Source organism: Manis javanica, chromosome 11, assembly GCF_040802235.1.
Source record: "Manis javanica isolate MJ-LG chromosome 11, MJ_LKY, whole genome shotgun sequence".
Taxonomy (NCBI): Eukaryota; Metazoa; Chordata; class Mammalia; order Pholidota; family Manidae; genus Manis; species Manis javanica.
The window spans coordinates 118,287,407-118,313,898 of NC_133166.1; the positions used below are offsets into that span (position 1 = coordinate 118,287,407).

The following is a 26,492-nucleotide window of genomic DNA, read 5'->3' on the forward strand; positions in this document are numbered from 1 at the left end:
ATAAGAGTCATGACAGCTACATGTAGGAGAATGAAACTGGACCATTGTCTAACCCCATATACAAAAGTAAATTCAAAATGGATCAAAGACCTGAATGTAAGTCATGAAACCATTAAACTCGTGGAAAAAAACATAGGCAAAAACCTCTTAGACATAAACATGAGTGACCTCTTCTTGAACATATCTCCCCAGGCAAGGAAAACAACAGCAAAAATGAACAAGTGGGACTATATTAAGCTGAAAAGCTTCTGTACAGCAAAAGACACCATCAATAGAACAAAAAGGAACCCTACAGTATGGGAGAATATATTTGTAAATGACAGATCCGATAAAGGCTTCACGTTCAAAATATATAAAGAGCTCACATGCCTCAATAAACAAAAATCAAATAATCCAATTAAAAAATGGGCAGAGGAACTGAACAGACAGTTCTCCAAAAAAGAAATATAGATGGCCAACAGACACATGAAAAGATGCTCCACATCACTAATTATCAGAGAAATGCAAATTAAAACTACAATGAGGTATCACCTCACACCAGTAAGGATGGCTGCCATCCAAAAGACAAACAACAACAAATGTTGGCGAGGCTGTGGAAAAAGGGGAACCCTCCTACACTGCTGGTGGGAATGTAAATTAGTTCAACCATTGTGGAAATCAGTATGGAGGTACATCAAAATGCTCAAAACAGACTTACCATTTGACTCAGGAATTCCACTCCTAGGAATTTACCCTAAGAACGCAGCAGTCAAGTTTGAGAAAGACAGATGCACCCCTATGTTTATCGCAGCACTATTTACAATAGCCAAGAATTGGAAGCAACCTAAATGTCCATCGGTAGATGAATGGATAAAGAAGATGTGGTACATATACACAATGGAATACTACTCAGCCAGAAGAAGAGGGCAAATCCTACCATTTGCAGCAACATGGATGGACCTGGAGGGTATTATGCTCAGTGAAATAAGCCAAGTGGAGAAAGAGAAATACCAAATGATTTCACTCATCTGTGGAGTATAAGAACAAAGGAAAAACTGAAGGAACAAAACAGCAGCGGAATTACAGAATCCAAGAATGGACTAACAGGTACCAAAGGGAAAGGGACTGGGGAGGATGGATGGGTAGAGAGGGATACGGTGGGGGAAGAAGAAGAGGGGTATTAAGATTAGCATGCATGGGGGGGAGGGAGAAAGGGAGGGCGGTACAACACAGAGAAGACAAGTAGTGATTCTACAACATTTTGCTATGCTGATGGACAGTGACTGTAAAGGGGTTTATAGGGGGGACCTGGTATAGGGGAGAGCCTAGTAAACATAATATTCTTCATGTAAGTGTAGATTAAAGATAACAAAAAAAAAAGAAAGAAAGAGAAGGGGGATTACTCCCTGATAGGATAAAACTAACTGTAAATCAACGATTAATGCATGCTTTAAATATCCTTAATTTTGATCACTTTAAGGGTGCCAGATGATCGGCTATGGATGTACACTTTTCTGATAATATTCCTTACTCTTAAAAAAAAGAGCAGTTCCTGTGTGGTGACCTCCAATGAGTTCTACACAATGGTATAAAGGGCATATCACAGTGTGGGCAAAGGGTCTGTTTGTGTTTATACAGAGGATCAAAGCCTAATTTGACTACCCAGAAAATGAACTAAGATACAATATGAAGAAGAACTTCCAGCATCAGCACTCTCTGGAAGAGACATACCAGAAGATAATCATCAAAAAACCTCAACAAAGATCCAGGCGATGCTGCAGTTGTAGATGCACTCATCCCACCGGTTCCTGGACTTGCCATGGGAATGAAGAAGGAGATATCTAAGCTGGCCTGTGCATACAGTAAAACAACAAATTTGACCGGATCTATACTGTTGGAACTCAACCAAGAATTAGGAGAAGTGCAAGTTGTAGTGCTCCAAAATCTTACAACTACAGACTATCTACTGTTAAAGAACATATGGGATGTGAACAGTTCCCAGGAATGGGTTGTTTTAATTTGTCTGATTTCTCTCAGACTGTTCAAGTACAGTTGGACAATATCCATTATATCATAGCCAAATTTTCACAAATGCCTAGGGTGCCTAACTGGTTTTCTTGGCTTCACTGGAGATGGCTGGTAATTATAGATCTGCTTTGCTTATGTAACTGTATTCCTATCATGTTAATGTGTGTGCACGATTTAATTAGTAGTTTAAAAACTATACATGCTTAAGTTACTCTACAAGTAGATATGTCAAAGAAATAATCAATCTTCCCATGTTTTCTTCCGTCTGCTACCTCTATAGCTTTTCTTCTTCCTTCCTAATTACAACCCTTAAATAGAATTCGTGCCTCATATCGAATTCACCAAGTATCATAACTCCTCCAAGTGGTAAAGATACCTCAAGACAAATGCTGGGCATAGAAGCCACAGGGCATAAATCTGCAAAGAAGTAAAAAGCTAACCTTTTCAAACAATATGGCTTCTCTCTCACTTACCAACTTTACATTTCCCTATATGGCCCCGGAAGATGACTGGTTAGCCAGAGACGGGTAAGATTCCTCAAGGGAGGAACAACCTAAGCCAGGCACAGTCGCAGCGGGGCCATCAGGTGAGAAATTGGGGATCAACAGAGGTGAGGCTTAGAATCTCACCCCCCCTGTTTTGAGAGAAATCTTCTGCATCCATGTATGTTTTATTGCCCTTGTCTAGCTTGGATTAACACTTAGTCTACAGACACACACCTGATCATCTACATTTGCTCTCTTACAGCACTAAACTATGTTTTCTACCTTTATCTTGCATCTATCTACCACTTCAGCATTTTATTAAAAATAATAATAAAGAGAGAAATGTGATATCCACATATATATCAAGTATAAAAATCAAATGAATATTCATATTTGACCTGATTGTTTATAGTTCATAATGCGTGATCAAAACCAAAAGTCTCTGTGATGACTGCCCTTGCACCGTTCACCATGTAACTTATTCACTATGTAAGAATTCGTTCACCGTGTAAGAACTTGTTCGTTATGCTTCAGAAGATTGGAGACTGACGAGAATTAGCCTGGGGGTGGATTAATGATTGTACATTGAGCATTGACCCCCCTATACAGAATTTTATTGTTGTTAACAACCATTTGATCAATAAATATGAGAGATGCCCTCTCAAAAAAAAAATAGTCATGAGAAAATATTGAATAGAATAACCCTGTTGACACTTAATTAATCATCTCATGTTTTCTTCCCTCTACTACCTCTATAGTTTGTTTTTCTTCTTTCCTAATTACAGCCCTTTACTAGAATTTGTGCCTCATAAGTGAAATTACCAAGTACCATAATTTTCCAGGAAGTAAAGAGACCTCAAAACAAGTGCTGGGCATAGAAGCCATGGAGCATAAATATGCAAAGAAGTGAAAAACCAACCTTTTCAAAGAATATTACTTCTCTCTCACTTACCAGCTTTACATCTCCCTGTATGGCCCCGTAAGATGGCTGGCTAGCCAGAGACGGGTAAGATTCCTCAAGGGAGGAACAACCTAAGATAGGCACAGTCGCAGGGGGGCCATCAGGTGAGAAAAGGGGGGCCAACAGAGGTGAGGCTTAGAACCTCACCCCCCCAGTTTTGAGAGAAATCTTCTACACCCGTGGATGTTTTGTTGCCCTTGTTCAGCTTGGATTAAGACCTGGTCTATAGGCACAAACCTGATCATCTACACCTGCCTTCTTACAGCTCTAAATCACGCTTTCTATCTATATCTTGCATTTACCTACTACATTAACATTTTATTAGATTCACATATAAAGTATAAAAATCAAATGAATAATCATACTACATTATATTTGACATAATTGTTTATAGTTTGAGGTTTGTAGTTAAAACAGAAACAGTTTCTATGATATGAATGCCCTTGCATTGTTCACCATGTAAGAACTTGTTTAGTCCCTGCAGTAGCAGAGTCATGAGAAACCTGTGTAGCATATGTAAGGGAGATTTTGGTATCTACACAGAAGAAAGAGAAATGTAGATAAGAAGGAAAAATTTAGTTTGCTGCCTACTGTGCCCTATAAAGGGGTATAAGGTGAAGATATAAGTTTATGATTATAGATTGATTATAAATTTATTAAAGCCTCTAAAAATATTTTTGTGGGAAAGAATCCTAGCTAACTGTAGCACTAGGTGACCTGTATTTCACCCTGAGCTGATAGACTCCATTGTCGCTGCTACATACTGCATGCTCCTACGGTCACATGCACTTCTTAGAAACTGCGTTGCATAGAAACGTAAAACACAATAGAGTACATGTTGATAGGAAAAGTTTTGGTCAAGGAACAGAAAAACAATGACCTGTCTAACGCTTGACCAACCATGAATAGATTAGAAAGTAAAAGAAAGAAAAAAGCTTGCCTATACTTATTAACCAAATGCCTATACTAATTAATCATCAGAAAAATAAAAAATAATCATATCCTTGTGCAAAATGGTATAAATAAAGCTGTCATCGACACTTTGTCGAGAGACCACCTCCATCTGACTCCATGTCCTGTCTCTCCACGTGCTAACTCCGTCTCATCCTTTTGGGCTTCACACCCCACCGCTGGAGCTGGACTCCGGCATGGAGGCTCCTGGAATGGTACTTGCTGACTGCTGGAGATGGATCCCTCACTGCCCAGGATTCATTACTTGTGTTTCTAAGATGAGGCTCAGAGACCAGGGCCTGGGGACATTCGGTTCCTGTGAATACAGGGTCCTATTCATGTATGAGGGCTCAGCGCACTTGTCCTGAGGTAATTGGTTGACATACAGGGTCACACAGGCAGTTGGTGGCAGAGCTGGCATGAAGCCCAGTCTCCTGATTCAATTTACTGTCCATGGCTGTTGCCATCTCCTGCCCCTGCTCACTATCCATCTCAGGGAGAGCTCCCTGGTAGTCCACTCAGGGATGGCATCTGTGACTTCTCATGGGACCAAGACCCCGGGCGGAAGCTAGGGAAGGCCCTCAGGCTCTGTAGCGGGGAAAGCATGCATCGGCAACCCCCAGGACTTCACTGCCAGAAACCCCACCAATCCTCAGCTGCAACCGCAGGCAGAGGGACATTCTTCCTTCCTCCACCTCAATCCCCAGGTCCAGGAGAAAAATCTTGGCTCATTATCGAGGACTCCAAAGGGGCACTCCCTTTATAGAGAAAAATGTCTCTAAAGTGGACATGAGGGATGTCACAGTTAAGAATGCATTCAGTCACAATGAAACAGCCTGACCAATACTGTCTTAAAGAAATAGTTGCTTATTTTTCTCATATAAGAAGGTGACAGGGCCCTGAGCTGCGGTCTTTCTGGCTCTCTCAGCTTTCCCCTCATGGTTTTAAGATAGTTGCAGCGGCCCCATACATCACATCCTCACACCATGTTCAGAAGCAGGAAGTGGGGGGTGGTATCAGGCAAAGTTTCTCCTCCCAGCCTCTCCCCTATCAGCAAGCAAAGACTGTTTTCAAGAACCCAACAGCTGACTCTTCTCACATCATTGGCCAAAGAAGGGTTATAAAATCCCCCTCAGCAAAGCCAGAAAGTGTGCATCTGGCCATCCCCAGCTTTACAGTAACAGGAGGAAAGGACGAAGGGTTTGGGGAATGACATTTGGTTGGCAACTATAAGCTTTTGCCACAACTGAACAGTTCATAACTCCTGGGTTTAAGCAACTAGACTTGGGGTGCAAAATTCATATGATTTGCTGGTGTGGGGACCAGACTCACAAAGCTAAGGAAGAATCTTCCGGAAAGAGAGTTTAAACCCTACACCTGAGTGTGACAGAGACTGATGAGACATCACTTTAGGTGGTATACCAGTTGTCTATTGCTGTGTGACAAAGTACCTCAAAATGTAGTGGCTTAAAAGGGTAATTTATTATTATCTCTTGAGGTCAGAAGTCAGCTGGGCTCAGCAGGCCATTTCTTCCTTGGGGTCTCATGAGGTTGCAGTGGGGCCTGGAGCCAGCTGAAGGTTTCTTTACTTAAAGGTCCGGTTCCTGGGCTGGGAGAGCTGGGATGACATAGGGGGTCGTGCATCTCTCTGGTGACGAGCTTGCATGGTTTTAGGATTGTCAAACTTCTTTCAAGGCAGCTGGCTCCACCCTAAGCAAGTATCCAAAGAACAGGATCCATAAGAACCCATAAGGCTTCTCATGGCCTCGTCCCGAAAGACCCAGAACATCACTTCTGCCTCAGACAGAACACCCGCTCGCCTCTCCGGGGGCAGGCGTCACTGAACTCCACCCCCTGACCTGAGGGAGGGAAGGACTTGCTGCAGTCCCATAGCCATCTGGTGGACATAAGAGGACCTCAGTGTGACTCATCTTCAGGGAGGGAGGAAGGAACAGTGAGGCCTGAGGCTGAGGCACAGACAGGCCCTGCAGGATTAAGGAAGTGAGCAAGAAGTGGTATCAGAAGAGAAACTTTAGAGTCCAGGGGATGATGCTGGTGCTGAAATGCTGACCCCAAGTGGGTCCCTAAACAACGGGTTCTGAGAAGTCTCTGATCCTGAGAAACTGAGAACACAGAGAAGGTGTGGTCAAATCTCCCACAGACCCGTGGGGCACGAGGAACTACCCTGCGGAGGCGGCCTAAGAACAGACAGTGAAGGGCCATGTGAGGATGGGCTGGGGAGTATTTGTGGTCAGGAGTTGAGTGCCTCGGAACCCCTGTGATGCCATAAACTCCTGTCTCTTCTCTCCACCCTCTAAACCAGCAGTTGGCAAAAGACAGCCTATGGGCCAAATCCAGTCCTGGGCCTGTTTTTATACAGCCTGGAACTAACAGTGGTTTCAAAGGATTGCAAGAAAAGGGGGAGGAAGGGGAGGGGAACATGTGGCAAGGATGTAAGTGGCCCTCAAAGTCTAAAATATTTGCTATTTGGTCCTTTACAGAAAAAGCGTGAGGACCCCTGCTTTGAATAAAGGGTGTGGCTCCCACTGGTGCCAAGCCAGCTAGCTGTTAAGTGAGATGTGGGCAGATTTTATGTGTCAGTTAGAAAGTTACTCCCTTTTTAATTATCTCCCAATCCTGACTTCTTCTAGGGGTAAGCCTCAGCTGGGTGTGGGTATGTCTTGAATGCAGGACTAACATGTGCAGCTCTGTTTTGAACAAAGAAAGGATGCAATTGTATCTAGCTAGAATTGCATAGTACTTATTGTTTTGTTAGCATTGAATTTATTTTTATGCTCAGTATCTAATCATGGCAATGCTGCCGGGTTTTTGTCTATTATGTAAATTTTCCTTTTAAATAAATACATTCAATTGAAAATTAGACAGCTTAAAGAAAAATATTAAATAGAAAATAGTAGGGGGACAAAGGGGCACAATAATTCACAACCACAATGTAAGCTGGTCACAGGGACGGTGGTAGTACATCATGGAGAATGCAGTCAATGATTCTGTAGCATCTTTTTATGTTGGTGGATAGGAACCACACTGGGGGGGGGTGAAGATTTAATAATATGGGTAATGGTTGAACCACTGTGCTGTACATTTGAAACCAATAGAAGATTGTATAGCAATGATACTTCAAAAATAATAATAATAGAGGTAAGTTGCATTGATATGGCAAATGGGTGAGGGTGGTATGTGAATGGCTGAGTTTAGATGCGGGTCGGGGGGGCGGTGTCCTGGTTTCTGCCTTGGTCCTTCTTCTCCGCTTGCTTCCCAGTTCAAGCTACTGTCTTCCCAGTTCTTCCCAGTCAGGTTATCCGCACCCAAGGCTTCTTAAAACCCATGTCCATGACTCCCAAGCCTGCATCACTAGGTCAGCTCTTGCCTCGGCCCGAACAGCGCAACCGAGCATCCGGACAGCTGCCCTCCCACAACCCAGAGGCACCTAAACAGAACGTTTCCAAAAGCAAACTCCCGGTCACCTCTTCTTCTGTGTGTCTGTCCCAAGGAAAAGCATCTTTATTGAGTCAGAGCTCTGTGAGGCCTTTCTGTCCTTCCCCCAAATCCGAACCATCCCAAGGCCTGTGGATCCTACCCCATAAATACCTTTTGAACCTGCCCACCTGTCCATTCTGCTTCTGGCCAACTCCAGGCCCCCTCAGGTCACATGGGGGGTACCCTGGGTATAACAGACGCCCTCTGGCCAGTCTTGGGTGATCTTTCTAAATGGCACCGCCATCCTGCCTGCCCACTGCCCTTATATAAAGCTCAAGTCCTCAGGTCGGCATAGGCGTGCACGTGCCCCTGGCCCCTCTCCAGGCTCAGATCCCATGTGCTGCTCCTTGAGCTTGATGCTCAGCTCTCCTGAAATATACTGAAATCTTCAGTTTGCCTAAAGTGCGCCTTCTCTTCGGCCTCGGGTTTGCACAGCTGCTTCCTGTTGTTAGAACACTCCACACCCGGCAACAGCCACCCTGCAAGACTTAGAGGTCCCCTCACATCTGGGGAGCAACTTCGGTAATTTGTGCAGCCTATTAGTTGCCCCTTCACCTGCATGGTTCAACAAATGAAACATTCTTTAACAAAAAAGGAAAACAAAGTGATTTGTGGAACATAAAAATAAGGAGAAAACTGAAAAATGCCCCCTTATCTCCCAGTCCCCATTTCCCCACCCCTGGCTCTAGGCAGAAGGCACTGACCCTTATGACCATCTTTTCTCCTTCAGGGAGGGTGTGTCTTCCAGGGGACAGGGGCTCCACTCACCTACCCCAACCCTGACCCTTGGGAGCACCAGAAAAATGGGGCTGGGACTCCAAGAGCCACTTTAAGCAGACGGATGCATAGTCAAGCCAGTGGCCCCATCTACAACCAGGCCCAGCCCTCCCCACCAGCTGATAGCTTCCCCGACCAGAAGGAACCTGACTCTTGCCGGTGCTCTCTGCAAGGCCAAGGTCCTAACCCCCGTGTGCTCATTTCCCACTCCTGTCCCCAAGCGAGGGACCCACACACAGTGATTAGATCTCAGGCTCTTCAGTTAGACAGAGGTGGGTTCAAGTCTGAGCTCTGCCACATGCTATGTGACCTTGAGCAAGCTGCATGACCTGTGTCAAACGGGCTTGTGGAGAGGAATAAAGAGATGATGCATGTACCACCCACAGCACACAATCGGGAAACAAATGGCAGCCATTATTATCATCATTGACTTTTAAAGTTGTTATGTGAAAAATTATCCCTACAGTAAAATGGACCTTCTCTGGTGTACAGTCTTTGAATTTTAGCACATTTATAGAGTCACATAATTGTCACCATAATCAGAATAAACAATTCCATTATTTCCACCCCTCCTGCTATCCCTTTCCCTTTCCCCACTCACAACCCTGACAACCACTATCTGTTCTCCCTCCCTGTGGTTTTGTCTTCATGAGTGTCACATAAGTGCAATCTTACAGTATATGGCCTTCTGAGACTAGCTGTCTTCGTTCAGCATAATGCGTGTGGGATTCACCCAAGTTGTGTGTATTAATAGTTCTTCCTTTTATTGCCCTGGAATTTACACATGATGCAAACTGCTGTCTCCTTTTTCATCCCAACCAGCTGTCCAACTCCGAGAAACACAAATAGACTCTACAATGGCAACAAGACAAGAAATTACAAGTGTTGACGAGGATGAGAAGAAAAGGGAATGTTTGTAAGTTGTTGGTGGGAATGTAAATGGTGCAGCCACTGTGGAAAGCAATATGAAGTTTTCTCAAAATACTAAAAATAGAAATGCCATATGGCCCACTTCTGGGAATTTACTCAAAGAAAACAAAATCACTAATTTGAAAAGATATGCATGCACCCCTACGTTTCTTGCAGCATTATGTACAATAGCCAAAAATGGAAGCAGCCTAAGTGTCTGTCAATAGATGGATGGATAAAGAAGATGTGGTATCTATTAGTACATGTGACAATATGTACAACAGAATATTAACTCAGCCATTAAAAAAAGAATGAAATCTTGCCATCTGTAACAACATGGATGGACCTAGAAGGCATTATGTTAAATGAAGTAACTCAGACGGAGAAAGACAAATACCATATGGCTCACTTATATGTGGAATCTAAAAAACAAACAATTGAACAAACAAAACAGAAACAGACCCATAAGCACAGAGAGTGGACTGGAAGTTGCCATATGGGAGGGAGTGGAGGGTGGGCAAAATAGGTGAAGGGGATAAAGAAGTACCGACATCCAATTATAAAATAAATTAGGGATAAAAATACAGCATAGGAAATACAGTCAATAAATAATATTGCAGTATCTTTGTATATTGACAGATGGCTACTACGCTTATCATGGTAAGCATTTCTGTATATGCTCGTCAAATCACGATGTTGTACACCTGAAACCAATATAATATTGTATAGCAACTATATTCCGATTTAAAAAATAAAGCAGACTCCCCAAGGTCTTGGCCTAGAAGTCACTTCCCCTGGGGGAGCTGGTAGCCCTCATATTCTGTCAGGTGCTCTTCCTGTCAGCCCCCTGTAAATTCCTGAAAGGAAAGACTCTGAGTCCAATTGTATGACTGGAGGGAGAGAAAAACCTTTGGTCCCCTGGGTGTCAGCAAACGGAAGACACCAAAGGGCCGGCAAACCGTGTCTGGGGGCCGTGGCTCTGAGCTTGGATCCCCTCGTAGTCTGAGACCTACAATTTGCAGGCGGCTGGCCAGGAAGAGTCAGGAGCCAGTTCTCCTGTTTCCCCACATACCCGCCATGAGACAGGATAGGCTGGTGCCCATGGGTGGAAGGAGTTCAGAGAGCGAGGGGGAGACTGAGCAGGAGAGAGAAGCCATTTGTGGCCCTGAATAACCTGTCTTTGCACTCTTTTCCTCTCTCAGCCCAGCTGCTGCCTTGGGCCCTGTTCAAATTATTATTGGTGGGCACATCCTTTCTTAGCACTGGTAGAGAAAGTACAACACTGGCCTCCGAGTTGTCCCAGGCACATCTTTTTTGCCTTTCGTCTGTTCTTCTGTCCATTCCCGGGTATCCTAGAGCTGGGTCTGAGAGAGCTGGGTCCAGAGCTGCTCATAGGAGACAGACAGACAGACACAGACTCTCTTTGCTTCCTAAGTGCTAAGTCTGTGGCCAGGCCTCAGAGTCTTTCTAATGCCTCCCAGACCTCAGGGGGACACACTGGCAGTGACACTGACAAGCGGCCCCGTTCTGTTCTCTGCTGGGGGCTTGTGAACTTGGGCCCAGGGAGAATAAGCCTGCTCTGAGCTGATGCATAAAGCCAACTGCGGGAGTGGGAGCCAGCTGGTCTGTGTCCCAACCGATGCAGAAGCCAAGCTTTCACTTCCTCTGGAAATCCCACATACTTGACCTCTATGTATCCTAATTCTCCTGGGGATTTTGGTTCATAGGTTTTCTGAGAAGTGGGTCAACTTCACACAAAATGCTGAGTCCAGGTGAGTGAGTTAGAAAATATGTATGCTCATCTGGACTTGGCAACAGGGGAGATTCAAGTGGCATCCTGGGTTCGAATCCCAGCTCAGCCCAGAGCCTGGAGACGCTGTTTCATGGCTCAGGCTCTGGACTGTGGCCTCCTGAGTTTGGGGTCCTCTGACTCTGTTCTGTCCATTCTGAGTCACTTCACAGAGGCCCAGCTCTGTGTGAAGCCCTGTGAAAGACACGGGGGAAGGATGGGGGCGGCCCTTGCCTTCCCAGGGCAGGCGGAGATGAGTGGGAGAGTGGAACAGGAGCCCAGGAGGACAGGACCGGGGTCCACGAGGGCTGCAGGAAACAAAGAGTGTGGTGGAGGCCCTGGAGGGGGACTTTCCGAGGACCAGGAAGGGGGTGGGGAGGCAGGGCAAATGGCAGAGGCCCCTGAGGGAGGGGTAGATTCACTCTGGGGAGGTAGGAGGCTGGGCTGGAGGCTGGAGGGGACACTGTGGAGGCCCCGCCCACCCGCAGTTGCAGCCAGTCCTCAGCAGCTGGGAATGGTTGGCGCCAGCCCACCTGTGTCCTTCTCCAGAGCTGCTTTTCGGCTGGCAGGAAGGATGGGTGCCTGCTGCCAGTGGCCCTGGGGTACAGGGCTGCAAAGGCCCATCCCCTTGGGTGAAGGTGGATGAGCTCCGCGGTGTCCCGCACGCTCCAGGGTCCTCTGGGACCAGGCTGAGGTCAGACTTGAGCTGAGCACAGCTTGGCGTGTCCTGCTGCCCCTCCTGCTTGCCCCTCCCTTCCTGAGAGTTCTGCCTCAGTAGAGCGTTTGCACCCAACTCCCACCTCAGATCTGCCTCGAAGGAACTCAACCCAAGTAGGGCCAGCCCAAGGCAGAGTGAAGGGGACTCTGGGTGCTAGACGAACTCAGAGCTTGTGGGCAATCCAGATGGGACCCCTGGCTTCTTCACCCTGTCCCCACCTGTGTCACTTACTTGTAAACACCCTGCTTTTACCAGCTCGGGGCTCCCCGGTTCCAGCACCAGACAGGCAGGAATCTCTAGGGATTTCTGATGGGCTTACCCATGGTGCTGGAGTGTTTGATTTAGGTAAGACAGAGGCAGGTCATCCTGCTGCCCCAGAAACACCCCTGATGGGGGACGATCCATCTTCCTGCCCCCAGCCTGCAGGGGAGTGACAGCCTCCTTACTGGCGAAGGGACCAAAGGGACAGAGTCGGGTAGGGGGTTTCTTTCTTTCTGTGACCAGCCCCTCAGGAGGCCCATGAAGAGGAAAGCTGACAGACAGCAAAGGCCACCTTCTCCCCCCATGCACTTCTCCAAGCCACCCACTTCCTTTCTCATCTGATCCAAATGCCAGCCACCGCTTCGACAGACACTGACTAGACATCCACTGGGGGCAGGCACCATGCTGGGCACCAGGACACGGCAATGATTACCGTGGTGCGGCCAGTGCTCGGAGAGTTCACATGCCAGGCAGTGGTGGAAAAAGGGCGCATAATGAACAGAAATAGTATAAATACTGTAAAGAAAAACATTAACAGCTTAGAGAGATACTGAGTCTTAGGGGATGGACCACTTTGGGTAGTGGTCAGGGAAGGCCTCTACTTGCTGACACCTGACTGAGTCTTCAGTGCTGAGAAGAGGCTAGTCCAGCAAAAATTGGGGGGAAGAGTGTCCAGGCAGAGGGAACAGCAAATATGGAAGTCCTGGGGTGCACTGAGGAGATCCAGGGAGACCTCTGGGGAGTTTCCTGGGATTGTTTCCCCTTCTAGTTCCTTGTGGGGATGATCACAGAGGCAGATCTTATGTATCTGCATAAAGTTTACACCCATTTACCCTGAGAGCTGTTTTGACAAAGCAGAGATCCTGGCTGGGGTAGCATCTCGTCTACATGGTAGGCTCGGCTTTCAGGACAGAGGACCAAAAGCTTCCAGGCCAGAGACGAGCCTTGTTTTCCCTTTGGGGCGCCGCATGCAGCTGGATGTGCTGGACCCTGAACAGACAGCTGACCCCGCATGCCAAGGCTGCAGATGATGAAACTTCCTGCCACGGGCAAATGCTCCAACCCCCTTCTCTTTGGACACAAATGCATTGAAACTTACAAACCAAAACAGTTCTTTCGGCAAGGTAGGCCCGAAACACCTCTTAGAGCCGACGTCATGGGGCCTCAATCTGATCTCTTCTCCCAGGAGATGCAGAGCCAGACAAGGGGTTGACTAACCTCCCTGCAGAGCCCCTGCCAAAAGCCAGTCCCACAAGGCATCCTCACCTAATGGTTCAGCAGGGCCCCAAAGCCCACTTCCTTCCTCCACTGGCCTCTGGGCTGGCTGGTCACTGCGCATGGCCCATGAGCTGCCCTGCGGTCTCAGTGGTAGGTCACGGGCTCCAGAACTTCCACCCCGGTGTCTCCCTCTCACTCTTCCAGCTGACACACCCGAGTTAACTCCAGACACCAGGGCTGTGAGATTTGATCCCACAGGCTTGGTTTTCTCTATGAAAATAATAATAATAATGAGGAGGAAGGGGAGGATCATTCAAACGCCTCCCAAGTCGCACGGTGACGTCTGGTGATGTCTCCTTGGCTTCATCATTGCAAGGAGGTTCTTGACAGCTTCTCGTTAGGATCCTTCAAAACCCATTGTCTGCCAGCCACCATGGGCAGCACCAAGAGAGGTCCAGACCCCACATCAGGGAGATGCCCGTCCCTCTGTTCTCCGCACCATGTGCCACTCTGACAGGCAGAGGGTGAGGCTGGAGAGTAGCCAGGGCAGAGGGGGGGCGGGAAAGCCTGTGGGACAAAGGCAAAGGGGGTGGGTGTTGTCCCAGGGGACACCAGGGGACGTGGGTGTGACTCCCTGGGATGGAGGAAGGGGCAGGGGTCACTTCATTGGAAGAGGAGACAGCTGGCGCTGCTGCAGCCCAGCAGAGCCTCCAGCCTCCAGGCAGGAGGAGGGACAGCACAGGACAGCCTGGAGCATGGCCGCCTGGCCTGGACCCGGCCAAGGCCTGCACTCAGGGCAGGAAGGACAGAGCCACACAACCCGGCAGCTCCTCCCTCTGCACACACCCGGGAGGCAGGACACTCCCTTGGAATCCCTGGCTTCCCACGAAAGTGAGTCCCAGAGCTGGGGTGCGGGCAGCAGGACCCCCATGCACCACTGTTCTTTACCTAAACCAAAACACTTCCAACACTGAGATCACAGGACAACATGACTCATAGGATCACTTGAACTCCTTTTTTTTTTTAGTTTGTATGGTAGTTGCATATTTAATTTTTTTTATTAAGGTATCATTGATATACAATCTTATGAAGGTTTCACATGAGCAACATTGTGGTTACTACATTCACCCATATTATCAAGTGCCCCCCCCACACCCCGTTGAAGTCACTGTCCATCAGCATTGTAAGATGCTATAGAGTCACTACTTCTCTGCGCAATGCTTCTGCGCGATGCTACCTTCCCCCTGACCCACCTACACTATGTGTGCTAATTATAATGCCCCTCAGTCCCCTTCTCCCTCCCTCCCCACCCCTCCCCTTTGGTAACAGCTAGCCCCTTCTTGGAGTCTGTGAGTCTGCTGCCTTTCTCTTCCTTCAGTTTTGCTTCATTGTTATACTCCACAAATGAGGGAAATCGCTTGGTACTTGTCTTTCTCTGCATGGCTTATTTCACTGAGCATAATACCCTCTAGCTCCATCCATGTTGTTGCAAATGGTAGGATTTGTTTTCTTCTTATGGCTGAATAATATTCCATCATGTACCACATCTTCTTTATCCATTCATCTACTGATGGACACTTAGGTTGCTTCCATATCTTGGCTATGGTACATAGTGCTGCATTAAACATAGGGTATGTATGTCTTTTTGAATCTGAGATCTTGTTTTCTTTGGGTAAATTCCTAGGAGTGGAATTCCTGGGTCCAATGGTATTTCTATTTTTAGTTTTTTGAGGAACCTCCATATTGCTTTCCACAATGGTTGAACTAATTTACATTCCCCCCAGCAGTGTAGGAGGGCCCCCCTTTCTGTGCATCCTCATCAGTGTTTGCTGTTCCTTGTCTTTTGGATGTTGGCCATCCTAACTGGTGTGTGGTGATATCTCATTGTGGTTTTAATTTGTATTTCCCTGATAATAAGAGATGTGGAGCATCTTTTCATGTGCCTGTTGGCCATCTGAATTTCTTCTTTGAAGGAGTAGGATCACTTTAACTCTTCAAGGGCGTCTGATTCTATGAAACTGGGGCTTCAAGGTCATCCACCTGGCAGTGCCAAGGGAGGTACAGGGGTCAGAGCTGCTCAGCAATGAATAGCCATTTGGCAGTGATTGCAAAATCTAGGCCACGTGAACAATAATAATGTTGTGGGACACTTGACTGTAAGCCAAGTTATTCAGTGTGTGCACATGTGTCGATCCCCAAAGGGATACTGTGAGGCAAGTAAAGCAGGAAGGCCATAATGTAGTGTCCCTGCAGGTAGGGGAGTAAGACGGGCCTCCACTTCCTGCCGCCCTAAACCGGCTCTGCACCTTCAGGGTCTGCCTTTTAGGTGCTGGAGGGAAGTAGGAGGTGCGACCCTCCCTCCACACCCAAATCCCTTGCTGGAGGCAGACCAATCCATTGAAAACCAACTCAAAGACTGATTTGCAAATCGAATTGATTCATGACCCCTCTACTCATCTTATCAATATTCACTTGATTCCTACCTTGTTGCAAAGTCAATTCAACAATTCCCCTGGAGCCTCCAAACCAGAAGTGGTCTCTCCCCCTCTAAACTGCAAGCCTGTCTTTCAGAAAGTAATTTTTGTTGCTTTATTTGTCTATTTAAAGAATGATAGCTCAACATACAAGTAAAGGTTTGTTTCAGCCATTCCACTGCCCTGGCCCTCTCCTCCTCCTCTATTTCTAACTGGTGGAGTTTTAACAAGACACAGTGATTTATTTACGCAGATGCATTGACTACTGCTCGGAAAACAAGGCCCAAGGGTTTATGATGCTTTTAGCTTTCAGACCTTCTGCTCTCATCTCCCCAAAAGAAGCAAGAACAGTGTATTGACTGGCTGTCACCCACAGCTTACAGCATGGTGTTTGCTGCAAGTAGAAGTAAAGTAAATATTAATGACATGGGTAGGTGGGTGGGTGATAAATGGTTATGTGTTCCTATAAAGAAATGATCCCTCAAGGGTTACCGTTAGCCAGGCCTTGGATTCCCCACCCCCACCCGCCCCAGCCCTGGTTCTAAGGCATAGAGTGTGGTTCCACCTAACCCTTTCCCAGGGACAGGGTAAGGGTTTTCTACTGCCAGAGGGCCTACCTCTCTGAAGGTGATTCTCCAGAAACACCTCCTTACCTGCAGATTGTGGGTTAGTGTGAATTTGCCTCCCACAGAGCTCCCTCTCCAGGGCATTTGCCTCCAAAGCTTGACCTCCGGGCGTGGAGCAAAGGGCTTTGTTGTCAGGTAGGAGCCCTCTCCAGGGGTTACCTTGGCAGGAAGGGTCCTGAGCAGTGGTAAATGAAATAAAGTGATTGCTTGGGAGAACAGAGCACAAAATCCAGAAATAGCCCCCTCTGCCTATGGAAAGCTTGTATGTGATAAAGGCAGAGTCATAAATTGTGGGGAAACAATAGGTGATCTAACAGTTAGTGTTCCAATAATTGGCGAGCTCTGTGGAATCTGAAATGATTAGAGCGGTCCTCTTGTTTACCAGGATGCATGCCAACAGGATTGGAGATTTGAGTGTAAAAAATCAAACCATCTAAGTCCTAAAGGGAAATGTGGGTAGATACTTTTATAATTTGAGAGTGGTTAAAGCTTTCCTAATTCTGATTCATCCAGGAGGAATAAAGGGAAAAATTAATACGTTTCAAGGAAATGAAGTTTCGAGGGACAAAAATTTTTTTTAATTAAAAAAAACAAGACAAATGACAGATTGGTTTTAAAAACAAAGGTTCACAACTATATCACAGACAAAGGGTTACTGTAAGAACAGTCTAAGACCATAAAGAGCTCATAATGTAAATTACGAGGCCAACAACTTGTGAGAAAAATGCACGAAAAATACGAACAGTTTACAGAAAAGAAAGGCAAATGTTTCAAAGCTATAGGAAAAGTTGCTCAACCTTGAGGCAGTTAAAGAAATGCAGATTTTACCCAAGGAACTATTTCTTGCTGACCAGATTGGCCCAGATCCAAAAGTTTAACAAAATACTCTCTTGTCCAGGCTGTGAGAAAACAGACTTTCTCATACTTTGCTGGTGGGAATGCAAAATGCACTGTGCCTATGGAAGGGAATTTGGCAATACCTCATCAGACTACACGTGTGTGTGCCCTTTGATCCTGCCATCCCACTTCTAAGAATCTTCCCTAAAGACACACTGCAAACAATACAAAGAGACACAGGGAAAAGGCTATTTATTGCAGCTCTGTAATAGCTAAAGCCTGGAAGAAAGCCAGATGTCCATCAGGAAGGCCTAGAAGAATAAACAGTAGGACATCCACACAATGAGGTACTTTGCAGTCATAAAAAGAATGAGGAAGGTTCCTCAACGAATTAAAAATAGAATTACCATGTGATCTGGCAACCCACTTCTGGGTTTCATACCAAAAAGAATTGAAAGCAGGGACCGAAAGAGATACATGTACACCCATGTTCATAGCAGCATCATTCACAATAGTTAAAATCTGGAAGTAACCCGTGTCCATTGATGGATGAATGGATGAACAAAATGTGGTCTAGTCATACAGTGGAATATTATCCAGCCCTAAAAAGGAAGGAAATTCTGCAATATGCTACAATACAGACAAACCTTGAGGACATTACGCTAAATGAAATAAGCCGGTCACTAATAGGCAAATATTGTATCATTCTACTTGTATGGTATTTTGAGTAGTCAAAACCACACAAAGAGAAGGTGGTTTCCAGGGGCTGGGGGGAGTGGGGATGGAGAGTTATTGTTTAACAGATACAGAGTTTCAATTTTACAAGCTGGAAAGAGTTGCAGAGGTGGATGGAGAAGATGGCTGCACAACAATGTGAATATACTGAATACCACTGAATGGCACGTCATATCAAAACGGTTAAGACAGTAACTTTTACATTATGTGTATTTTGCCAAAACTTCTTTAAAAAGGAGGATGATCCCTAACTACTAATGATGTGATCCGCAGGAGACATTGTTCAAAGAAAAAAACAAGGTGGAGAAAAGTGTGTGTAATGTACTATTTATCTAAGAAGGGGAGATAAAAAAATAAAAAGTAGAAATACGTACTTTCTTGTAATGAAAAAATAAACATTGGTGGTTTAAACAAAAAGAAGGAACAGGGCAGAGGAGTTAGACCTTTAAACATATTTTATAGATTTGACTTTGACCATATACATGTTTTACATGATTATAAAACTAAATTAAACTGTAAAAAGCAACTCCTAAAAATTGAAAGCAAAACATAGTAGAGGCTCCTGTGTGATGAGCTGGTAGCAGAAATACACAGAGAGGAACTATTCTAAGTGCCTTCTAAGCTTAGAATTTGACCACGTATTCCTAGTGGGATTTACTCTAAGAAGAAAACTACAAAAACAAAATATTACGCTGTTATCAGAAATGATTGTTTGGTGGTAATATTGGAATTGTTACTCTGAGACATTGTGTTACTCTGTAGAGAAAAATGTAACAAAATAATTACGTAGGTGTCCTTGAGAACTGAGATTTGAAGCATGGGACAAAGTCAATTCAGATACAAAAAAATGTAAGATTAAGCAAAAACCCTAGAACTCTGAATTTGAATGGAAAGTATCCATACGAACTCACATTTCTTCTTAAAATGAAAACAAAAAAATCCTGCCTCTGACCTCTGAAAATGCCTAGTGTTATTGAATGATGCAGAAACCATGAACATTTCTGGTATCCAAATGGTGGCCTCTAAAAACCATTTTCAAATAAAGGGAACCAGGGCTCCTTGGGGAAGCAGCTGATTGCAAAACTGGGGGAGCAAAAATATAAAGTGACCTTGAGCTTGGAGCAGAAAGCAAAGAATTTACCCAAGACCGCCAATATAGGGCTTTGTGCAAAGGACTCTAGGGTAATGGGGATAGGCTGCCACTGGACTCAAAAAACAACTCATCGATAGCCTTTGGTGGATATTAGAGAACTAGCTTATTATTTGGAAAACTAGTAACTAAAGGGGGGAGAAAAAGAAGGAAGGATAGATTTGAATATCACCATTTTGCCAATCCTAATAAATGAATAGATCAACAGCTGCTAGCAAGCAGAAACACAGACACCACATGCCTCCTGATGGAAGAACACAATACTCCCTTGTGAAGTAATTTTGCCAAAAAATATGCCGCCTCCCAAAATCTGGTCTGAGTTGAGCTCCCACTGGTGTCCCATCCTATCCTGCTCCAGGCCAGGCCTGGGGGCCTTGGTACCTGGATGCACAGTGAAAGCAGCCATGGGTAAATCCAAGAAAGAAAGAAATCGCTGCGCCAGGGGTACCAGCAGCGTCTGCAGCCCTGCTGGCTCCCCCCACACCCCCAGGTGCCTCTGCAGTCATTGCTGAATTGACTTGGCTTGGGCACCTTCCTTCCTTCGCAAGCCATGTGGTCCTCCCGTGACTCTCAGGCTGTCAGCCGGCTCCCCTGACTCCCACCTCACGTGGGTTCCCACTGTTGCTGCTTCTAAGTTCGCCTGCCTGCACCACTGTGAATGCCGAAGCCCTGACTCAGCGAGCTCCATGCCCTCAGAACCTGGCTGGTTGCTTGGCAGGGACAGGGCAGTCAGCTAAGTTCTGTCAAATGGATCCCAGAGGAATTGGGTTTGCCTGGCAACACTCAGTGAATCCCCTCTGCTCTTCCAGCAGGAAGGACTGCTCCTCCAGGAAGTACAAGGGAAAGAAATGTAAGCGCCTTATCACCCACTGACCATTGACCACAAAGAGGCCCAGAGAGGTTGGCAACTTGCCCAAGGTCACTCAGCTAGTTGGTGGCAGACCTAGGACCCAGGACCTACTGCCACTGATTTGGCTCCAGGCCTGGTGTTCTTCAGGGGCACACGCACAAGTCACCATCATCAGCCTCAACCAGGGTTGAGTTTTCCATTATGCACAAAAGGCCCAGACCTAGTGCCCATGAACTTTGCAAGGGCCCAAGAAAATGTCTTGGCTCCTAAATTTAAAAGGAAAACAGCAAAATCAATAAAAGTAAATGTTTACAAACTGTAACACCATCGCCTACTCAGCTGCAATTCTCAACACTTTTAAAATAATTTTTTGATTATGTGGGGTGTAAGCATGCTTTAATGTTTGCTGTGATGTACAGTGGGCCTCCAGAATCTAAGAGTTGAGTCCCTCATTGTTCTCCAAAGAGACCCACAGAGTACTAAACTCTAAAGGGCACAGGCCTGGGTGCCCCAGCTCCAGTGTCCTGCTACCGAGATAGCTGTATTATTTGGTAAATCAGATACTAGCAAGTCAGACCACAGAGTACCTGACAGAGATTCTTCCCATCTCCAGTGAGCCCAGGGGCCCGAATGCCACTTAGAAACATTAATCAACTCCATCTTCTTGGTTAGCTCAAGCAGTTGCTTAAAATCAGAGAGGCAGTACTGGCTCAAGAGAGACCCAGTCAGACAATGCTTGTGAAACTGGGCGGAGGCGGGGGGCAAAGGGGAGGGAGGAGGAGGCATCTAAAATTACCCCTGAAGTGAGAAGGAGGCCTGCACCCCTGGATGCTGCTAGAAAATAGCCTGAGGGTAAGTGCCATGCTTGGGAACAGATCTGAAAATCACAGATAAATGGTGCCAGAGCCCTGATGGAACCATACCTGAAGTCCACCTCCTCCTGATCTTACAGCTCATGAGTCAATAAACACCCTTTGTTGTTAAGCTCGTATGGGTTGTGTTTTGTTGCTTAAAACTAAAGTCATCCTGACTGATGTAGACCTCCCAGCTCTCCTATCCATTACCTGGGGTACAACCTGGGGCTCTTTGTATCTTGAGTATAAGCCATTGCTTTCCGGAGTGATTTTTCTCTGGAGTTCTTTCACAAGGGCTGGCCCCACGAAGCCGCTGCCCTCACACCCTCCAGTCTTACACTGACAGTGATGAGAGCCAATCTGAAATCTGGGAACTTTTCAGAAACTTTCCCCTGCCTAGATGTGGCAGAGAGGAACAGGGTGTCTGGGAGGCTGGGCTTGGCGTGCTGTTTGTGCTGACCTCCGTGTCCTCCTAGGGAGAGCCTGGCAAACAGACGGAATTCCCCATCTGGCTGCCCCACGATGGGTCCTGGGCAGACAGAGGAGAGCAACGAGCCAAGGACAGGCCAACGTGGAGGGATGAGTGATCTGAGCAGCAGGGAGCAGTTAAAGGGTGTGGGCTCTGGCTTTGAACTGTGGGTGTCTTTGGGCAAGTTACCTGGTAGTCCCATGCCTTAGTTTCCTCAGCTCTCAAATGGCACGTTTGGCCTATATAATAAAGGCTCAGAAAGTATTAACTTTTATTATTAAGTATTAGTTTTTATTATTATTGGGTTCTTTTTTAAGAAAAGGGACTGAGTGTAACCCACCCAGCAAGTTGGAGATTGGACCTGAGGCCTCCTTATGTTAGAATATAAGATTTTTTTGCCAAAGGGTTGATGAAGCTGGTTGGGCTAAAGGCAAACTCCAGAGGCCGATTCTGACTTCTGAGGTTTCCATTTGGGGCTCCTGAGAAGGAGCTGAGGCTGGGGTGGGGGTTGGGGGTCCCTTACCCTCAGTTAAGTGCAGAGAACTGAATCTCAAGAAATGGAGGACCTTGCTGGGGCAAGAATTCCTGCTTTTCACAACTTAGTTACTTCCAGCCAGTGATGTGACGGGCAGCCCCCTGCACAGTGTCAGGGCATGGACGTGGGGACTGCAAGCAGAGGTGAAAATGAGGTTCCTGTGCCACGGAGCCCTGGGTCTCCCCACAGCAATGGAGGAACATTGGTGCTGTGGCACAAGTGCCCTCCTGTCACTCAGTAAAGGCTGAAGGGACCAAAGTTAGAGGAATATGGATGAGCTCCAAATCCTGGAAGACTCCTTGGCAGAGGCAGGATTTAGACTGGAGTTTGGGGAAGGGTAGGTCTTTGGGGGGACAGCTTTGGGGAGGAAAGGCTGAAGCAAAGGGAGAGAGGTGGGGCCCATGCAGGACCTGTGGGCACTGCCAGCTCTGGTGGGAAGCAGAGCACTAATGGGACCGGCAGGAGGGATGCCAGCATGGATGAGACCTTGTGCAGCTGCCACCTGTCAGGCAGATACAGCTGGCACAGGGCGGCCGCTGCTGGTCTCAACGGCCCTGGAAGGCGAGTAAAGCTTGGAGGGATGAGGATAAGCAAGGTCAGGGCTGAGGAACTTTGGCGGCCCCTCAACAGATGCCCTCCTAAGTTTGATTCTAACTCATTTCCCCAGGTCTGTCTCCTGTTTAGAGAAACAGGGCACGTGGCATTTGTTTTGCTCAGTTATGAACAGCTTCATCAAGCCCCACTCACAGTGGCTAGGTGCTGCCTGCTGCCCCTGGGTCCCACATGGGAGGTGAACGTCTGGGCCCAGGGCAGCCTTTGCAGCGCAGAGCAAAGGCAGGCAGGGTGGTCACTAGACACGCACAGGGAATGTGCGTGAGGCTGGCTCGGAGTGCCTGAGGGTGGACACGGTGTCTTACTCACTACTAGCTCCATAGCCTGACTCAGTGTTGAGGAATAATTTGTTCAGTCGTTCCCTTCTAGTTATTCTCTACATATGCAAGGCAAGTTGTGTGTGTGTGTTTCACGTATTGTACGTGCTACATTTTTCAAAAGTGTTGTTTTTATCATTGACACTCTTTTTCCTTCTCTCCCCTTCTCTGCAACTCTCACTACCCCTGCTTTGCCCAGGAAACCAGACAGCTCCTTAGCATATAGTCCCCCATTCTTTTTCATGCTCACATAACCATATGTAACTTAATCTCAGGAAGCAGAGGACTGGAATGAAACAACACTGGTGTGGGGGTCAGAAGGCCTAGATTCTGGTCTCAGCTCAGCCACTACCTTCCTGTGGAACCCTGAGTCAGTCCCCTCCCTGCTCTGGACCTTACTTTATCTGTCTAGGGCCTGGCACAAAATCGGCATTTTAAGTTAGTGACTGAATTAGAGTATTAGATTAGATAGTCTCAAAGGCATCTTCCTGGCCTGAAAATTCTGTGACCTATGAAGGAATCCGTTGCCATTTGGATGATTTTAAAGGTAAATTAGAAAATTTGTTTCAAGGACAGAAAACAAGTCTACCCCTGAATCTGGGGAGAGAGGCTGTTCTAATCACAGCCGATAAATCGCAGAAGTTGGAGGGGAAGAAATAGGCCCCCCAGAGGAAAATCTGCATCTAGTATCCAGAAGGGGGATGGATGTGGGAAGGCAGGTGTGGCTCTTGGAGAAATCACTAATTCCAGAAAATGCAGAATGTCTGGACTGCTGCCACTACCACCACACACCACCCCACAAGATCGAAAGGACATCGGGACAGGGGAGCAAGTAGGAAAAAAATTAGAGCTACATTCAAGCTCTACTACAAAGCTACAGTAATCAAGACAATTTGCTCTAGTTGGGAAGTAGGTCATCTTAAGCACCTGATGCATGATCAGCTCCAGCCCCAGGGACCTAAAGGGTCTTTTGGGAGAGTTTACCTGATTCTCAGACCCCACAGGGGAATGAAAGGCTGTGAGCCCTTGGGGGAGGCCTTACGCACAGTTTCCAACCCTGGTGCGTCCACCTGTGGCCAAGCAGAGGCCTCCAGGCCCACAGGGAGCATTGCAGGTCTGAGGAGCCAGCCTCGGTTCCCATTAATGGCATGTTCTAGAAGTACCCTCAGGTCTCAGCAGCGGGCCTGACTCAAAGATGCTGCTGAATTGCCAAGGGTCTCCAGGCCTCCCAGTCATGTCATCTCCTTGGTGCCGGCCATGAGCACCAAGCTCAGGAGATAACCGAAGGCCAAGTTCACCATCTGAACCTTGCCATGAGGTCCCTGTGGTTCTGAAAAACCACAGAACTCCCACCAACCAAACAGGACTCCTGTGTAATCGGCCTGTTAATTGTGATAATCACTCTTTGCTGCTGGTGGGAATCACAGCAACTACTTTGAAAGTGCCATCTGCCAACCTGGGTGCCTGGATGCTGGCTCACCTTTGCCTGGGGCTCTGGGCTGCAGGAACTGCTCTCCACCTATAAAGATATTATAGTCTCCAAGCAACTGGAATCTCAAGGACTTTCTCCCTCCACGCCTAGTGGCCAAGGGTCATGTACTAGCAGCTGTGCTGACTTTCGTTATCATAATGGATGCATCAGGGCCCCAGATCTGGAAAATCACCCCACAATTAGACTCCAGGGTCTTACCAGCTGTGGGACCTTGGGCAAGGTGGTCACTGAACCTCTCTGACCTTCTGTTTCCTCCTCTGCTTACAGCCAGGCTACCTGCCCTACCTCGTCCTCAGAGGTGGTGTCAGTGTCAGCCACAGTAAGGTGTCAGCTTACTTTGTGTGATCTCTCTGGCACGTCATGTCCATGGCATGATGGTGACTCCAAGCATGCTCTGGTCCCATCATCAGGGAGCACGTGGCACATTTCCTAGTAGAGAGAATCCATCCTTCAACATTTCCTCCCTGGCCCCCTGTGACCTCTTGCGAATGCCTCCAGTTGAGGAAACACTGTGACCACAGAGGCAGGCAAAGGGAGCCTGTCCTCAGAGCAGAAACCTGTGACCATGGCGTCACTGTCCCATGGCCCAACTGGTCAGACCCCCATGCCATGCAGTGTTCTCAGGCCTCTGCCGGGGAATAATCTTCAGACCCGAGGAGTGGTCACCTGCATCTTCCATGAGCAAGGTAGAAGGTGCTGGTTTTACTAAAGTAAAGACAGCAAAGCAAACCTTGGAGGCAAGCTCCTCAATAACTGGAAATGTAAGAGCTGGGCTCTGAGATGAAATCCAACACAGGGCTCTCAGGAGGCAGTGAGACTGGCTCTTCCCTGGGTACTGAGGGGGGACAGGCGAGGCATGGCCAAGAGAAATGGGGCCAGGGGCTCCCCTTCTAGCACCGGAGGCAGGGGCACAACAGGTCCCTGCAGTACAGGGGTGGCAGTGGGGGAATGTTCAGAGCTGGAGGCACCGAGCAGGCAGGTTCTCAAGTGGCCATGGAGTTAGGAAAAGCCTCAGAGGATATGTGAGCTGGGAGTTGAAGGTTGGGCCCGTTTTTCAGGCAGAGAAGTCAGGGAGGGCATTCGGGCAAAGGGGCCAGTTGTGCCAGGTCCTGACATGGGGGGACAGAGCTGCTGGGCTGCGGGGAGTGCCTGGAGAGGAGCTCCGGGAGGAGTGGCAGGCCATGGGCCGCACAGAGGACTTACACTTCTACCCCTGGAGCAGTGGAGAGGCCTTGGGGAGGTTTTTTGGGGGTGGGGGTCAGAGCTTAAGTGCTTCCCTTTGCATTTCATAGAGCTGGGAAGGGCAGAAAAGAGCAAAGCTGGAGCGGGGTCAGGCTGCAGGTGGCAATGCAGGCAGGAAATGAGGGGCCAGGACACCTGGAGCAGCCACTGGCTGACCGGGGTCACTTCCACGCTGACCATGAGGTCTTTTGGTCCTGACCCCTCTCAAAGGACACTCAGGACTCCCCCCTGCTGACCAGCCACACAAGCTAGCTTGCCCAGACTGCACCTAAGGAACGTCACCAGTGGCAGGAAAGTCCCCTGGCTGCTCACTCCAGATGCCCCATTCTCCTGCCTCCCAGCCCGGTCAGCCCCAGGCTGCCCTTCAGCTTCCTCCTCCCCTCTGCCCCAGGCTGAGACTCCTAATGAGCGTCTTTGTCCTGTCCCCCACCTCCCCTCCCCACACGAGAGGCTAGGATTCCGCACCCCACCCCCGACTCTGCGCAGCCTGTAACTGCAGCTTCCCCAGTTCCTCAGGGGGCACCCACAGGCAGAGTGTACCGGCACAGCCTCCCCCAGGTGTTGGCCAAGTATGTGTGCACCGTGAAGGCCAAGGCAGACCCAAGACTCCATTTCCACCAGGAGCCGCCCAGCCCCTGGCTGCCTGGCCCTGCCAAAGTGAGCACGCCACCCTTCTCTTTCCTTCTTTCTGAGGCTGCTGGCTGTTGCTCCCCCCTGCCACCTTT

General features: G+C 47.6%; 2 long non-coding RNA genes across 2 annotated transcripts in view; both read right to left on the reverse strand.

Annotated features, from left to right (window-relative positions):
• Positions 1 to 5,861: 5,861 nt before the first annotated feature.
• The window catches only part of LOC108406284 (uncharacterized), a 42,875-nt gene continuing 22,244 nt past the window's right edge, over positions 5,862 to 26,492 (reverse strand). Inside the window, exons 2-5 of the long non-coding RNA XR_012123183.1 lie at positions 24,862 to 24,954; positions 16,702 to 16,849; positions 16,298 to 16,442; positions 5,862 to 6,114 (exon numbers count right to left, since the gene is read on the reverse strand). This is a non-coding gene — a long non-coding RNA (uncharacterized lncRNA). The remainder of the gene's footprint in view (positions 6,115 to 16,297; positions 16,443 to 16,701; positions 16,850 to 24,861; positions 24,955 to 26,492) is intronic.
• Positions 6,121 to 14,825, reverse strand: LOC140844621 (uncharacterized). Its single transcript, XR_012123185.1, has 3 exons — positions 13,623 to 14,825; positions 9,355 to 12,872; positions 6,121 to 8,457 (listed from the first exon to the last, which is right to left on the reverse strand). It is a non-coding gene; the product is annotated as an uncharacterized lncRNA (long non-coding RNA).